Source organism: Thunnus maccoyii, chromosome 16 (assembly GCF_910596095.1).
Source record: "Thunnus maccoyii chromosome 16, fThuMac1.1, whole genome shotgun sequence".
Lineage (NCBI taxonomy): Eukaryota > Metazoa > Chordata > Actinopteri > Scombriformes > Scombridae > Thunnus > Thunnus maccoyii.
This window is the reverse complement of record NC_056548.1, coordinates 1874013-1890643: the sequence shown is the minus strand read 5'-3', so window position 1 is coordinate 1890643 and position 16631 is coordinate 1874013. Positions and strand designations below refer to the sequence as shown.

The 16631-nt window shown below is 40.1% G+C and overlaps 1 long non-coding RNA gene across 2 annotated transcripts; it reads right to left on the bottom strand.

Annotated features, from left to right (window-relative positions):
* Positions 1-10206: 10206 nt before the first annotated feature.
* Positions 10207-15636, bottom strand: LOC121880981. 2 transcript variants are annotated; one of them, XR_006091665.1, is made up of 4 exons: positions 14830-15636; positions 14011-14127; positions 11575-11704; positions 10207-10904 (listed from the first exon to the last, which is right to left on the bottom strand). It is a non-coding gene; the product is annotated as an uncharacterized LOC121880981 (long non-coding RNA). The 2 variants fall into 2 exon arrangements; XR_006091664.1 differs by lacking the exon at positions 14830-15636 and having other exon boundaries at positions 14011-14321.
* Positions 15637-16631: the final 995 nt, after the last annotated feature.

Sequence of the window (16631 nt, the reverse complement as noted above, 5' to 3'; positions counted from 1 at the left end):
CCGACCCCTAGGTTGGGAACCACTGGACTAAACTAGCTAACTGTATATAAAGTAGTGTAAACTAGCTCCACCTCCAGCAGCTACAACAGTAACATGCTGCTCTAACACTGATGCTTCACTATTAATAATCTAATGATGTCATATATAATAATATATCAGTCAGAGGGACCAAACCACTACTTTTACTGCAATACTTTAACTACATCAAGCTCATAATACTTATGTACTTTTACTGCAATACTTTAACTACATCAAGCTCATAATACTTATGTACTTTTGCTGCAATACTTTAACTACATCAAGCTCATAATACTTATGTACTTTTACTGCGATACTTTAACTACATCAAGCTCATAATACTTATGTACTTTTACTTGTAATGGAGTATTTTTACATCGCTGTATTGGTACTTTTACTGCAGTAAAGTATCTGAGTACTTCTTCTTCCTCTGTCACCAGAGCTGCAGGGACACAATTCTGTCTTACAAGCTTATTTCGCATAATTTTATAATCATTAACGTTAGTTTTGGTGCTGCAAAGATGCACCTGAATGAATTTTAGGATGAAACAAAGACACACAAACAAACTAGCCTGTAAACTGCACCTGTTACAAAATGATGTGGAGGTGCCAGAGAGGAGGAGGTGGATGAAGGAGGTCCACAGGGAGTCCCCAGCTCGCCGGCTGACAGTGGGAATGTTTGGTATTAGCGGGACGAGGCGGCGCGAGCACAGGTGACAGCAGATTGTGTTTCAGGATAATTGAAGGATCGGTGGATATTACAGGATCAACAAACAGCCCCGAACGTTCTCACACTGACTCCAGATCAGCTGTTGGGTAGTTCAGGAGGAGGCGGGGAAACGTCGCAGGTTTGTTGTCACACATGAGAATCCAGCTGAAACCGTTGGTCATTTGCACAACATGTGTCATCAGTTTCACTTTAGTTGTGTGACAGTGAAACAAAGGCTTCTTCCAGCTTTGTTTTTTCTTACTTTTTAAATTTGTTGATACAAAAATGTCGTTTTCAGCTTCAGTTTTCATCACCAGGACGAGTCTTTGATACAAAAACTAGAACATTTATTTTTTAAAGGACCAGTGTGTAGAACTTAGTGACTACATCTACATCAGAGCGGGTCCTCTTCTACGGAGCCGCCATGTTGCACCACCATGTTTCTACAGTAGCCCAGAATGGACAAACCAACTGGCTCTGTTGTGCCCTTAAAACAGGGAAAATAGTGAGGGAAGAGGGATGAAGAAACCTGCACACTTCTCTGGTTTTCACTCGTTTGTATTGAGTTTTAATTATATACAGTACAACCAAATTCACATATTTTCTCAGTCTCAGGACCAGTTTCCACAACTAAGTTATTCTCTGGTTTTTTCTAAATAATGTAAATTATATTTTTAGCCAACACAGACTGTAACTTAACTTTTTAACTTTCATATTTTACCTAACACATGAACCGACTCTTTACAGTAATAAAATAATGTTTTTAAACAAACTTAAATGCAGAAAATGGCGGAACAACAGTCGGATGCTACATCGAGACAATAGCAGTGTTAGCTAGCTTACTTAGCCAGAAACTCTTTAACAATATAAAAGTACAAAATTCACCACTTTCCCTTGCAATGAACAACAAAAGAAGTATCAACAATGTGTGTTGCTAAGTTTATAGTGCTTTAAGTACGGTAATTACCTTAAAACAGGGAAAATAGTGAGGGAAGAGGGATGAAGAAACCCGCACGCTTCTCTCGTTTTTACTTGTTTGTATTGAGTGAGGGAGAGGAGCGCGATTCCCCCTACTGGAGCCCTGAGGCATTACCAATACCGACGCAGAAAAAGAACACACATTACCTATTTGTACTGTTTACACTCTGGCTGGATATTCTCCACAGTAATAACCGTAGCAACAATAAAATTATGTGTTAAGAAAATAGAGCAGGAGAAATATAATTGAAATAACTTCACTAACCTCACTGTTAGACACTAAATCCTACAGACTGGTCCTTTAACAAACTTTATAGTGTCTCAATTTAAAAGAAACATAAAATATTATTGACGATTTGTAACTAAAATGTAAAAACGTGCCGAGTTTCAAACTTTCAACATAATTTATATTCACTGATTCTAATTTAAATCTTATTTTAATAGAATATGAAAGCAACTCATGGTCCATTTACTAGATATTTCCAGAGCTTTCAGCCATCTCTCATGGATCAGTTCAGTGTTCATGGAGAGTTTTTTTAGTTTGAAAGTTCAGCATGAAAGTAAATCCAGACTCAAGGGCCACTTACTGTTTTTCTGCAGCTTATTTGAATTATTGTTGATTTGAATGAAGATATCTTATTTTAGTAATTATTAAGATAATATTGGATACTTAAACATTTTTCGCCAAAGAATTTACATTTTGGTAGAAAAATAATCTTCTCATTAGAACTGAAATGATCAGATATTTATCAATTACTCCATTTTTTTCTCCATGTAGCGCAAATTTTTACCAAATTTGAAGAAAATCGTCAAAAGAAAAAGTGTTTGTTTCCATCCACTGCTGTTGTGTGAATATCAGCAGTTAAACTAATCCTCCAGTCGGCGCCATTAAACCGTCGCAGAAGAAGAAGAAGAGGACACGACGTCATTAAAAGAGCGACAGTCAAAGCTCAGACGATGGAAAACACGATGGAGATATGATGTTTCTGTTAGTTTCATGTATTGATGTGAGGAAGGTTACAGTCTCCTCATCATCGCTCCACACAGATCTGATGTTTTCAGCTCTTCAGTCACATGATTCATGTACGACATCATTTATTTTTTATCCACATGACTACTTTTACACCTCAGACAAGATATTTCCACTCAGATTTTTTAATACTTGTGATTTTTTTTTGTCAATCATTAATTGAGAAATTAATCAGCAGACTAATCGATAATGAAAATAATCTTTAGCTGCAACATAAATCTACATTTTCCTTTAAAAACCCAAAGCGTCCTCAGGTCCCAAAACTCAATTAAAGGGACGACAGACCCTCTGAAGTGGTCGTTGTGGTTCAGGGTCGGGGGACAGAGGGACACTGTAAACAATCCCACGACCTGGTTCGGACCCTTCAGCCATATTTCTCGAAGGTTTGGCGCCTCGGGGGACAGCGGCAGCGGCATCAGGGGCCAGTGATACCTGTTGGCCCCTCCCCCTTTCTTCCTGATTGACAGATGGCTGCTCCATTAGATGAGAATGATAAGTGGCTCTCCGTCGGTAGAAAGAACTTCCTCTTGACATCTGACCCCCGACCCTGACTCTTGACCCCTCTCAGGGGTCGACCAGCCAGAAACACCCCCCCCACCCCCCCCCACATCTCTCTCTCTCCAGCCTCAGTGACGGTCTCTCGGCTCTCCACAGGTGCAGCTCAGGCCTGAGTGATGTGGAGAGCAGCTTTTGTTCCTCTGAAGGAGGAATCTGTTGAGGAGAAAAAGAGAGGAAGAGACAGACGAGAGGGAGGATGAAGAGGTGAAGAAGAAGACAGAGATAATGACAGAAAGAGTCACGAGAAGACGAGTTCAGTCGCCTCTCTGACAGATTTACAAGCCAAATGCCGGCAGCACTTAAAGGACACGTTCACAGTTTTTCAGGTGTGTGTTAAAGCAGCAGTCAGGTGTCTGTAATCATTCCTCCTGTTCATACTGGAGATTAAAACATCCTTCAAATGTGCTTTCAATGGAAGTGATGGAGGACAAAATCCACAGTGTGTCCACACAGTCATTTAAAAGTCTGTGTGAAGCTTCTATTCAGCTTCAGCAGTCTGAGTTAGTCATATCAAGTGGATATCTGACACATTTACAGTCTTTGTGTTTCCCTGTTGAGCTGCAGGTGGAAGTATAGTAACAAAAAGAGGAACTTTGACACTAAAAAGACTGTAACGTTGAAAGATATCTACTTGATTTGACTCATTTGGACGCTGAAGCTTCATATTAGCTTCAGCTAAACTTTTAAATTTCATCTTCTAATGGTCAGTATGAACAGGAGGAATAATTACAGCAAGAAAAAACAGCTTTAATGTTCATTTGGACTCCTGACTGTTGGTTTAAGACACTCTGAACTTTAACAAGCTTCATTTCATCGTTAATATATTTTAATATTATTAAAATCTTTACTCGTCTATGAAGGTTGTGAGACGTGTTTTAAATCTCTGATACAAACTCATAAGATTATTTTTGAACAAACTGTTAATTATTATTATCATAGTTTCGTTATGTTTCAGATACAATCTGCTGTGTGTTGTTTCATCGGCTCAAAGGTCCGGTTGAAGATTTATTTCCTGCGAACCTTTAGCTCCATCTCACGCCTTGCTGGAGAGGGCTGCTCTCACCTGCGTCATTATTATTACTGTAATTATTTTTTTAGTATAATAATAATTGTTATTGTGTGATTTTTTAAAAGGCCTGAGTACTCTCATATCAGGCCGACTTCTGCATCCCGGAGTCCAAATTTGAAGCTCCGTCGACGGCTGTAAACAGGCTCGGGTCCTCCAGCCGACCCCGTCCGCCGCTCTGGACTCAACTAATAATTATAATAATTCAGATTGCCTTATTGTTCTCTCTCTCTCTCTCCTCGTACTTTAAAGTGTTTACAGTAATAGTAGCTCTGCCAGGAGTGGACCGACTCTCTCTCTCTCAGTGTATTAATAAGCAGTGCAGTACTCAGCGCAGCGCGTGGTAAAGCTTCGCCATGATTACAGTACGCCATCAAGAAAATTAGTTGTTTCCCACACACAGCAAAGCACAGCGAGGGGTTTGCAACATAACAAGTTGCTTTTGTTTACAGCGGCTCGCTAGCTGTTTTCATTATGCTGAGACAAGCCCATAGACTCGGAGCCAGCTGCCACAAATCACACGTTCAATTATTCTGCTTTACTTATGAGCATCCAAATATTTAGTCCACTTACTGCGAACAAAAACAGTAGTAAAGTGATTACAGCCGCAGAGGAGTCGAGTTCTCCTCCGAGCAGGGAAACAAGAGGAAGGAGAGGAGAGGAGAGGAGAGGAGAGGAGAGGAGAGAGGGAAGCTGCAAGCTGCTGACTTTCTTTTTTTTATTGGTTTATACGAAACGACCAGAGAGAGAAAGTTAGAGGACGACTGTAATCATTGCTCCTGTTCATACTGACCATTAGAGGATCCCTTCATAAAGCACTTAAAATGGAAGTGATCAAAGTTCTCCTTCTGTGCAAAAATGTATTTCAAAGTTTATCTTGAAGCTAATATGAAGCTTCAGCGTCCAAATGAGTCAAATCAAGTAGATATCTTTCAACGTTACAGTCTTTTTAGTGCCAAAGTTCCTCTTTTTGTTACTATACTTCCACCTGCAGCTCAACAGGGAAACACTGTCTGAGGAAACACAAAGAGGGAATTTGATGCTAAAAAGACTGTAAATGTGTCAGATATCCACTTGATATGACTAACTCAGACTGATGAAGCTGAATAGAAGCTTCACACAGACTTTTAAATGACTGTGTGGACACACTGTGGATTTCGGCCTCCATCACTTCCATTGAAAACACATTTGAAGGATCTTTTAATATCCAGAATGAACAGGAGGAATGATTACAGACACCTGACTGCTGGTTTAACACACACTGGGAACACTGGGAACCTGTCCTTTAATCATCTCACCACCCCTCAGATTTATCTGCTGACCCTTTGGAGGGGCCCGACCCCTAGGTTGGGAACCACTGGACTAAACTAGCTAACTGTATATAAAGTAGTGTAAACTAGCTCCACCTCCAGCAGCTACAACAGTAACATGCTGCTCTAACACTGATGCTTCACTATTAATAATCTAATGATGTCATATATAATAATATATCAGTCAGAGGGACCAAACCACTACTTTTACTGCAATACTTTAACTACATCAAGCTCATAATACTTATGTACTTTTACTGCAATACTTTAACTACATCAAGCTCATAATACTTATGTACTTTTACTGCAATACTTTAACTACATCAAGCTCATAATACTTATGTACTTTTACTGCAATACTTTAACTACATCAAGCTCATAATACTTATGTACTTTTACTGCAATACTTTAACTACATCAAGCTCATAATACTTATGTACTTTTACTGCAATACTTTAACTACATCAAGCTCATAATACTTATGTACTTTTACTGCAATACTTTAACTACATCAAGCTCATAATACTTATGTACTTTTACTGCAATACTTTAACTACATCAAGCTCATAATACTTATGTACTTTTACTGCAATACTTTAACTACATCAAGCTCATAATACTTATGTACTTTTACTGCAATACTTTAACTACATCAAGCTCATAATACTTATGTACTTTTACTGCAATACTTCAACTACATCAAGCTCATAATACTTATGTACTTTTACTGCAATACTTTAACTACATCAAGCTCATAATACTTATGTACTTTTACTGCAATACTTTAACTACATCAAGCTCATAATACTTATGTACTTTTACTGCAATACTTTAACTACATCAAGCTCATAATACTTATGTACTTTTACTGCAATACTTTAACTACATCAAGCTCATAATACTTATGTACTTTTACTGCAATACTTTAACTACATCAAGCTCATAATACTTATGTACTTTTACTGCAATACTTTAACTACATCAAGCTCATAATACTTATGTACTTTTACTGCAATACTTTAACTACATCAAGCTCGTAATACTTATGTACTTTTACTGCAATACTTTAACTACATCAAGCTCATAATACTTATGTACTTTTACTGCAATACTTCAACTACATCAAGCTCATAATACTTATGTACTTTTACTGCAATACTTTAACTACATCAAGCTCATAATGGAGTATTTTTACATTGCTGTATTTGTACTTTTACTGCAGTAAATGATCAGAATACTTCTTCCACTGCTGCAAAGAGGGAAGTTAAAGAAATTCACTAAAATGTCTCAAAAACAGAGAAAATCCTGTGATTAAATATTCTAACGGAACACTTCCTGTTAAGTCTGACAGGGAATTGAACCTGTAACCCTGCCGGTGTTTAACTCTGCCTTGCTCGGCCCACACAGCAGCTGCAGAGGAAGTCTCAGCGCGAGGTTAAAGCCTTTAAAGGATTAGTCCACAATATTTGTAAAGTGTTTCTATCAAAGCGTGTAATCCTCCTCCACAGGCCTGGTGGGAGTCTGAACTCTGCGTTCCTCCGCTGAAGATCTGTAGAGCTCAGCTCGTCTTTCTCTTCAAAGACCTGCCAGGACTCACAGGTCACGACCTTTGACCTCTGCCAGGATGACCCCTCAGCCCCTGTCCTCACTGTCCAGCTCCCTCTTTAAGTCTACTTACTCTCTCTGTCAGTCTCAGTTGTTTAATCCAGTTCGGAGCTTCTACTTTACTGAACTGCACTGAAACTTTCTGTTTTTCTGAGCTCTGAATTTCTCCCACAGCTTTGATGAATTCAACGTTTCCGATGAATAAAGACAAACAAAACAGCAATTTAGTCTGATTATCAGTAGGAAGAATAGAGGAGAAAGAGGAAAAGTTGTGTCTACTGCAGACACATTTAACGAAACTCTTTCAGGGACTCTGATAGTTTCAGCTTGATGAAGTTTAAACTTTCATCAAACTCATTTTCTTGTCTGACTTTTCCTTCTTACTTCTTTCTTTCCTTTTTGACTTTTTCTTCATTTTTTCCTTCCTTCCTTTTTGTCTTTTGTTTTATTACTTTCATCCATCCTCCGTCCCTTCTTCCCATCTTGATTTCTTCTCTGACTTTCTTTCTTTCCTTTTCACGCTTCCTTTCCTTTCTTGTCTTTTTGACCTTCGTTCCTTCCTTCTCTCCTATCCTCTATCTTGACTGTTCTTTCCTTCCTGACTTTCCTTATTTCCATCTTTCCTTTATTTGTTTCCAGCTTTCCAGACTTTTCCTTCCTACCTCGCCTCCTTTCTCCTTCTATGACATTCCTTCCTTCCCTTCCCTTTCTTTCCTTTTTTTTTTTTTTTTTTGGTGAAATATTGGATCATTTACTGAAATGAAACCATGTGAGAAGTTTAGAGTTTAGAGTTTGGAGGGGACCGGCCCCCCGTCGGTGTGACGGAGGAGAAAACTTTATCTTAAGTCGTATTTGCGGCACCAGAATTCATCCGCTGATAATATGTTTGGCTCTCAAGTGTTGTATGTTAAGTGAACACTGTTGCTAAGCAACTAACAACAAAACGATGTTAAAACATTAAGACAGTAGAAAACAAAAGTAACATCATTGAGCTGAAACATTTTTAAAACATAATTAGTGACACTGTTGTGTAGTTCAAGTGTTTTCCTTCTCTTCAGATGATGTTTACTGTTGTTTATTGAAAATGTTTCTACTGTCTTCATGTGTTACTCTCATCCCTGAGCAATGAAATACAGATAATTAAAAAACGACTCCTGCTGCTGAGTCATGAAGGTGACGTTGTTTTCTCCTCCAACACACTGACGAGAGGCCGGTGTGCTACACGACTATTATTATATGTAGTTATTATAGTAAAAGAAAACATACAGACACTCGGACATATCGTCACCTTCCTAAATTAATGGCCTGAGTCACATGATCTGTTCATAATGCCACCTGAACAGATCATGTGATTCTACCCCTGCAGTATAACGGCCTACGTCAAGAGTGTGACTAAATCCTCATATTGCATTCATATTATAGTTATTCAGTCTTTTTAGTTTAAGTCCATGAAGCATTTAGCAAAGAGTGTTACGGCTCCAGAATCTGTGGCTGTTCTGTTAACTCTTTTCTGCCTTTTAAACAATATTTCATCTACAGTTTTTGTCTCATTTTTTTCCACATCACATGATATAATTAAGAAAGATTTGAATACCGTATTATAATCTAACAGCTAGAAATTATGTGTATAACTAAAAAAAATTACAAATAAAGATCCAAAACCTTTACTTTTGTGTTTTTATTTAATGAAAATCTCACTTGAACATTATATTAGTGATGGCAGCTTGTGCACACCGTGATGTTTTTTTGTGTTTTCTGAGAAACCTGAAGAAATGACTCAGGCTGTTATTTTAGGAAGGAAGGTGATGATATATAAACTGTAAAATACATTTAATAAAACCTTGGAGAGCGGCAGCGGATGAACCCGGTTAAAGAGTAACGGCCTGTACAAGACGCTCTGAGAAGTAAAGTGAACAGAGGTCATTTCATTGGTCAATACTTCACCTGGCCTTCTATTGGTTGGTCGATTTTGACAGCGAACAAACAGTCCGGGAGCAGAAATCTGAGAGCAGATGTTTGACGAGCGCACAGAAGCAGCAGCCTGAGTGTGAGGAGATGAAGAGCTGAAGCTGCAGCAGAACATCTGTGCAAGTAACAAAATATATATAAATGCAGTCTGAGCAGAAGCAGAACGAGTCTAAGAGCAGGCAGGAGTCTGAGTGTGAGGAAGGTTACAAAATCTGAACGTTAAATCAATAAATCAAGCTCTTAAATTGAAAGACCACACTCTTGAATAAAGACACAGTTCATCGGTGGTTCGGATCCGATCATGAGATGTCGACAAGAAGAACAAATATAGAAAATCAGCATCTGTGTTTGTTATTGATCAAGCTGTGTTTACCTGAGCAGGAGAGACGTAAGCGATACCTTCATGTTATTCTTTAAATGACTCCTTTAATAGGTGATAATGAGATACTTTATTGATCCTCTCTCTGATATAAGGAGGTTGTCTTGTGTTGCGCCTCCACACACACAGAGAGAGAGGTCAGAGGTCAGAGGTCAGCTACAGAACAGCATCCAGGAGCTGGAGGCGATTCGAGAGCAGAGACGTCGACCGAAGCAGAATTAATGTTGACGAGCTGCTTTTTAAAACTGTCTCGAAACACGTTGTAAATTTAAGGCAACTTTATTTAAACAGCACATTTAATAGTCAGGACAGTTCCAGAGTACGTCATGTTTTCATTGAAACAAAACCAATATACACAAGTTCACAGATGAACTTTTATAAAAACATAAATATAAAGACAAAAAAGAAGAAGAAAAAACAAAAAAAAAAACAACAATCAGACACAACACAACATACAATATTTAAAATTATGCATAAAATTATGTCTGATACACGTTAATTCAAAATGCTTCACAGAAAACAGAAGAATATTACAACAAAATCAATTAAAAACAAATAACATATAAAACTGAATAATTTATATTAAAACTATGTAAACACACATGTAACAGCTTGATAGAGTTAAAATAACGATATAAACACAGAAGCCGTACGGAAAAAAGCACACGTGAAATTCAGTCTTTCACATGTGAAAAAAGACGTTTTTAGCTTTACATGTGAAGTGAAACATTTCACATGTGCCCCTGAATGCACCACATGTGAAATGTCCGAAAACCACATGTGCTCCTGAACATTTCACATGTTAAAACACGTGTGAGTTATCACATGTGAAACAGCACTTCATGTGTTTTTTTTAAAGGGAAAACACATAAAAGCACAATAATGAGTCGCAGCAGCAAATCAAAACAGTAATTTAGTGCTAAAAAAACAAAATTTGGAAAAAACTCCACTTGATTTTAGCAGGATTCCTTCTCTGTTCTTTCCACAACTTGCTAATGTTAAAAAAAATGCAAATATCTTAATAAAATATTGAAGATGAAGTGATATTTGCCCAGTAAGACCTAAACATCACACCTGTTACATGAAACTTTCATACAGAACAAAGTTTATCACTTAAACACAGAAGTTCCTGTAGTGATACGTCACTACGACTCATCTTAAACTCTGCTTAGTTTTAATATATTCTCTTTATTTTGGGGAGAAAAAACAAGAATTACTTCACCTTTAAACTCAGTTTTGGTGTTTTTTTGTGGAGTACAGTTGGTGACACTGCTGCCGTCCGTCTGTGAAGAAACAAGGTTTGTGTCTATTTACTGTAGAAGGATTCAAGATATTAATTGATTGATCATATTCAGTGGAGTTTTATAGATATTTCAAAAAGATGACTGAAGTATAAAACGTATTAAACACTGAGACGTTTCATCAGAGAAGCTCGTTCAGCGGCAGAAGGAGAGTCGGGACATTTTCTGTGTTCTTTGGAGCTTTTACAACAACAAAAGGAAAAAATTGGGAAACAGTTTGTAACCTCTGAAACGACTCGCAGACTCACACCTCCACCCACACAAACAGCACAAACACACACACACACACACACACACACACACACACACACACACTGCAGACACAACAACACAACTATTCAACTAGATATCTGCAGGAAACACATGACTCACCAGCATCCACACAAACAGCATCCAGCTGGGACTGACAGCATCATTTAAGAGTGAAAACAGAAGAGGAGAGAAGGTGACGGAGAGGAAGACAGAAGAATATTAAAAAAAGAGAGATAATAGAAATATATTCGGACGGAGGAATAAACCGAAGCCCCTCGAGAGGCCGAGCAGGCGGCAGGTGGAGAACCAGTGTTTTAATGCTCGTCTGTGTAACTCCAGTTCTCCCACTCAGAGACCAGTATATATGATATACATTAATATATTGATTTAAAGTGCTTACCTGCACATATTTGTTGTGTCATTCTTCTTCCTGCAGCTGGATGTTGTTCTTCATCAGTCTGCTGAAGGAGGAAAGTTTCATCTTCCCTCTTTAACTTCATGAGCCTGACGCATCTTTGACTTTAAACCTGCTTTTCTCAGACGTTACATTTCAGACCCAGACGATCGATCAGGTGCAGCAGATATTTGTATGAATTTCCATTCCCTCCTTTTCCCGCCTCTAAAGCAACTTTAAAATACATTTTGCATGAAACCAAACACACAACAAACAAACACAATTTCGCTGTTTAACACCTAAGGAAAGGCTGCAAATATTCACTTTTTCTACCAACGGTTTTAAGGACGATTTTGATATAAAGTCTTTCTTTTAAACCTCAGACCTGTCACTTATTTATTTATTCATTATTTATTAGATTTATTGGAAAACCCCTTTAATAGGATGTTGTTTCTTCTCTTCACCTTAAATCTCAGTTTAACACATTAACCTACGAGCAAGATTTGTGACATCACAACTAGTTTGGAGCCAATCACGGTCCAGTATGAAGTGTGATGTGGAAACTTGAAGCCTCCAGTGAACAAACACTGAACTTTACACAGTGAAGGAGGAAACATCTGGCGTCCAGCAGGAAAACTTTAGAAACCGACAATATTTACAGATTCTGGATGTTTAATGATTGAGGAGGAGGAGGAGATGAAGACCAGAAGAACGCTATCAGACAGTATTTATATGTCTTAAAACATGTCGACACCTCCCACCCATCATAAACTCCCCTCCAGTAAAACCTCCCGTCACATGAACGGCTTTCTACCAGACTGCAGCTGCTTCATCAACGAGGCCGTTACGTCCACTGACGTCGTCTTTTACTCCGCTTTAACTTTACAAATGTCATCATCACATCCAACGTGATGTGTTGTTTATCCTGATAATAACACTAACAGCTCTTTTCACTCACTCAGAATATATGTTTACTCATTTTTTACATTTACAATCACTTTGACTTTCTATGTTTTGATTGTTGTGCATCATGAGGATCTTTAAGAAAGCTGATGACAGTTTTACTGGTGATTTTCTGCTCTGAGATGCTTCATAAACACAGGTTATCTTTATTATTTGTCTACTATATACACATGAAGGCTTCACATTGATAAATGTTAACGGTCTGTAAATGATTCTGACGAGACGACATCATCATTTCATCTTAAAAGTGGGTGCAGTAAACTGTCCTAAATGTCTCCCGTCCTGCTGTGAGGAGCGTTTCTGGTCTTACTCGGAGTGATTCTGTGATAAATACGACTTCGGTCTTTGTTAGAAAGTTGATTCACGTATTTTATGACGTTCCAACTTTTACTCAGTGTCCAAGAAACTCCACGTGAAGCCTTCGACGAAAAAATCACCCCCCCCCCCCCCAAAAAAAAAAAAAAAGTTATGTTCTTCTGGCCGTGACGGCAGCAGTCGCCCCCCGACTCCCCCTCACACACACACACACACACATCCAACCATCCAACCTTCCCCATGACCCTCACCCCTCCACCGCCTCCCCCCACACCCCCCCCCCCCCCTCCCTCCCATCCCATTAGCTGCAGCTATTACAGCCCCTGAGAGAGAGTCATTACCGCTCCCATCCATGATGATGAAGCTCTCAGCTCGAAACACCGGCAGCTTGTACAGACTGCGCTTGATTGGCAGGATACAGGGGGTGAGGAGGGGGAGGGAGGGGGGAGGAGGAGAGGGGAGGAGGAGGAGGAGGTGGGGGGGGGGGGGGAGGTTTGGTATAGGGGGTTTGTGTGATGGGAACTCCACTCGAGATGTGAATTGGCTTTGCCACTCCAATCAGGCCACTGGATGACAAATGAAGTGTGTCTCTTTCACTCTCTCTCTCTCTCTCTCTCTCTCTCACCCTTCCTCTCCTCCTCCTCCTCCTCCTCACCCCCCCCTTCTCTCCCTTCACACTTCTCCTCTCTGTCCGGGTGGAGAAAGAAAAGGGGAGTTCATGTGGGAGCGCTTGACAGCAACACAATCACATTTCTATTCAGCTCCCCCGCCTGCCTATTTTACCTTCCCGGCAGCCGGGCATGCCATGCACGCTAACACACAGGCCGGCCAGCCAATTAGAACGCAGCGCAAAGAATCTGTGAAAGACACAAAAGGTCTTTAGAGGTTTGGACAGGTGTCTCATTTGGCCGCGGGACATAGTTTAGAGGCTTTTTTTTTTTTTCATTTCTTTGGTCGAATTTGTGGGCAGAAAGCGAGGAAGGTTATTTGTCGCGCTGTCATTTTTTTCCTTCTTTTCCTTGACGCCCGTCTCGTTGTCTGTCTGTCGATCCTCGCGGCCCCCCCTCCATGGGAATGATAGGTAAATTTAGGAGGAATGAGAGAGAGGTGAGGGTGATGGGGTGACTTTAATTTGAGGCCAAGGATTGAAAAATGAAATCAAACCTGATTATTTTTTATGATGGATGTTGGGGCGTCCTCATTTCTTCTGCTTCCCCCCTCCCCCCCCCTTCTTCTTCTTCTTCTTCTTCTTCTTCTTGTGCGTACAGTAATTACAGTGGGCTTGGAAAAACAAGAGCAAAGATAATTGGTTTGTTGGTTTGCAGTTGAGTTTGTTTTTGCAGGGTTATTATCCAGCAGCTCCATTATGGCTGGCAGCACGGAAATCCCTCATTAGCATACACAAATATATACAGAGAGGATGTGGGAAGAGAGAGACAGAGAGAGAGAGAGAAACCAAACGCTCCCCTCGCACACTCTCTCTCTCTCTCGCAACACACATGCAGACACACAAAAACATGCAAATACAATCCACAATAGAGTGGCGTTGACACTGCCTCCAGCTGTGAGGAGACGCAGGGAGGTGTCAGGAGGAGTAAAAGAGGAGAGACGGAGAGGTGGGAGGAGGTGGCGTGAACTATTTGTTCGGGCAGACAATGGAAGAACGAGGGAAGAACGTATGAAGACAGATGCAGCGGTAATTAGCGCGAGGCCTAGCGGCGGCGCTGCTGCTGCTGCTGCTGCTGATGCTGCTGATGGTGACAGAAGAGGATGATGGTGGCTTTCACCCACCGCCATCATCATCATCATCATCATCATCATCAGTAGCAGCAGCAGGGCCTACACAAACACAGGCCAACAATCGCTGTCAGTCTGGCGGTGAGTCAGCACACAAAGGCTGCTGTCAGTGAGCTCCGGTTCATCTGGATCGACTCACTTTACTGTTTGTTTGTTTGTTTGTGTGTCATCCTGATTTTAACTCACTTTGGCTGTTTTATTATTTAGTTTGAAAAGTTCAACAGGATGTTTGTCTTCAGAGCTTCGTTGTTTAGTCTGCTCGGTTTCGATTCGTCTGAACTCAGCACAGACCCTTTAGAGGAAACGGTCCGTCTGTCTGTTTTGTGGTGGGAACGTGATCCGACCTCCATCTGACCAACCACAAGACTGCAAGTTTGAGCTAAACTGGCGCCCGTAGCCGGGAGAGGCTTTGCATGCTGGGATGCTGATGAGTGAAATCAACAGCTGTCGGCAGCTCGACCTGGACTAACAACCGAGTACGTTCTCTTCTTCATATTCGGGCAGACGGGAGCTTCAGGAGCTACTTCCTGTGTTTATGTTCTCGCTCCTCAAAAATCCTCCAAATTAAAAGTCTAAATAACCGTTTAAATTAAACCAAACTAATTGTCACATAGAAGATGTCATTCTGGTCGACATATCTGAGCTGACACTTTACATTTCACACAAAAAACACACTAAACCTCAAATTACTAAACCAATAACATCAGTTAGCTTAGCATAATCATATATTTCCTTCTCACTGTAAACTGCATGAATACTGATTCTAAAACACATGTTTCTCCTGATATGCAGATAGAAATAAAAGAAAGTCACGCCTACATTCACAAAGGATTAACAGGTCACTTTAAACTGTTATTTTTGGAAGTTATGTTACAGCTTGTGATGCTACAGTCACTTCCTGTTTACATAGCTGGTTGCTTCTTATTTGACGTTAAAGGGGACATATTCAGCTTTTTGTGCTTTTCTGTTATTTATTTCCTGTTCTGATGTCGGATGTTAAACATGGTCAAAGTTCCAAAACTTGAGGTGAACGTATGTAGAAATGCTGCCTGCAAGGCAAAACTCAGGGCTTCAACCTGCCGTGAAGGCTTCATTTGTGACATTTTTTTCTACCATGCTGATGAGCTGACGTCAGCTCGTCACACATGCCCATAAACATTCCTCCATTCTGTATCCTCGGTTGCTAAGGTGGTTGCTAAGGTGTTTCCATGTGTCTCATATCTCAGATGTGATTCAGCTCCAACATGTACGGATGGATTTGAGAAGTTGACATTTGGAGTAAAGAAGGAGAAAAAGAAGTGAAATCCTGCTACTATAGTTTGTTTACGTAGCCTCCGGAGCCGGAGGAAGCTTCCTGAAAGCTGACCAATCAGAACAGAGTGGGCTCATCAGGAGGCGGGGCCTTAAAGAGACAGGAGCTAAAACGGCCTGTTTCAGACAGAGGCTGAACTGAGGGGCTGCATAAAGGACCAGTAGAAGATAAATAAGGAGTTTTTAACTGGAAATCATGCAAAGATATTCCAGTAGAGCCCCAGAATATAAATATAGAGCTGGAAATGTGCAGCATATGTGTCTTTTAAGAAAGACACAAACTTAGTGATGGATTTATGAACAGCCTGAACAGACTACAGCTGCAGCCAGAAACATGCAGACACACTCTTTTCATCAGCTTTTATAAATCTGTTCGTGCTCATGATTCTGTTTTTTAAATCCAATCATTGTGAAAGCAGGTGCTCGTACATCAACCTGATTTCCACTCCGACAAGTGCTTTTACATCCACATTTGAGACCTGACGTTTATATAGAGCACAAGAAACCAGATTATTCATACTGAGTACTACTTGAGTCTTGATTTCAGGCCACAGTATCCTGGTTTCTATTGGAGTATTCCAGGTAGTATATCCAGGTTTCTGAAACCAGGATATGATGTTTACATGCACAGCAGATAACCAGGATACTCCAGAGACCGGATCATAACCAGGATACAC